We start from the raw sequence: 1,206 nt of genomic DNA, 5'->3' as shown, positions 1-1,206 counted from the left end.
TGTGATTACTTTACCGTAGCTTCGGTTTTAACACAGGAACCACTTCAATATGATTACTGTTATTTCAAATGATTTGTGGAGCTGCGGTAATCCCTGCTCCAGCAATTCCATATTTTAGTTACTAAAGAAGAATTCTCATGAAAACCCAAGTAATGATAATGAATTGTCGCAAAAGGTCTAACATCTAAACATACCTGACTATGTGTTGAACAGACCAAACAAATGGATTATCAAAGTGAAAAAATCTTGTAACGCAAGTTAACAGAGATACATGTCACCGTGCATTTGCCACTCATCTTGATTGGATGCAGCTGTAGGAAATTTATTTAAAAACATTTCAACTTTATATTCCACCCCCCCCTTATCATTAGCTTCCCCCCCACCTACCTACCTCTAGTAATAATGATACAAAATCGATTTGTAGCAAGTTTACCCTAAACTAGTTTCAGATAAATTTAAGCAAACTTGTATTTTTAGACTTAGCAATGGCACTGATTTTTTTCCCATCTCGTTTCTTGCGAACTGGCCAAACTTCTTTATTTTACTGGAAGCTCATCTAAAACCAATTCATCTTGACAGCTGTGTCAATTGTCAGATAAGCTCATAATCCGGCTTACTGACTCATTGACAATCCGCGCATTTTTGCCATTACTCAACCAGTGGCACTTTTTTTTCGTCAACTAATGAAGAAAACTTGTGAAGTCTAGCAACTAGACGGTCGAAAAGCGTTTATCACTTATTGTATCTATTTATATTTAATTTGTTTCTTTGTATGATACGTCCTTATTGTTTATGGAAAGCATTTTTTTTGCTTTATTCATCGCAATCTCCAAAATAATTTCTCGTATTAGCTTCACCTAACTGAACTCTGTTGAACACTGATCAGTCGCGTTAACAGCTCTCTCCATTTGGCATGAAAAGCGTGTGTTAAAGATTCTGTCTATATAATGAATCAAAAACGTTTGTCACTTTGTATCTTTATATAATTTATGAAACACGTTTGTCAATTGTTCTGTCTACCTGTATAATTCATGAAAAAAACGTTTGTTACTTATTCTCTATCTAATTCATCAACAACGTTTGTTACTAATACTCTATATGATTCCCTGTATTGCTGATTGCAAATTAGCCCACTTTTGAAACATATGATCACCCTGCGCCACCACACATTGCCGTATCTCAATTACATTTCATAATCCGAATTAG

The sequence above is a fragment of the Penaeus monodon genome, chromosome 15 (assembly GCF_015228065.2).
Source record: "Penaeus monodon isolate SGIC_2016 chromosome 15, NSTDA_Pmon_1, whole genome shotgun sequence".
NCBI classification, from domain to species: Eukaryota; Metazoa; Arthropoda; class Malacostraca; order Decapoda; family Penaeidae; genus Penaeus; species Penaeus monodon.
Note: the sequence above shows the minus strand (reverse complement) of the source record.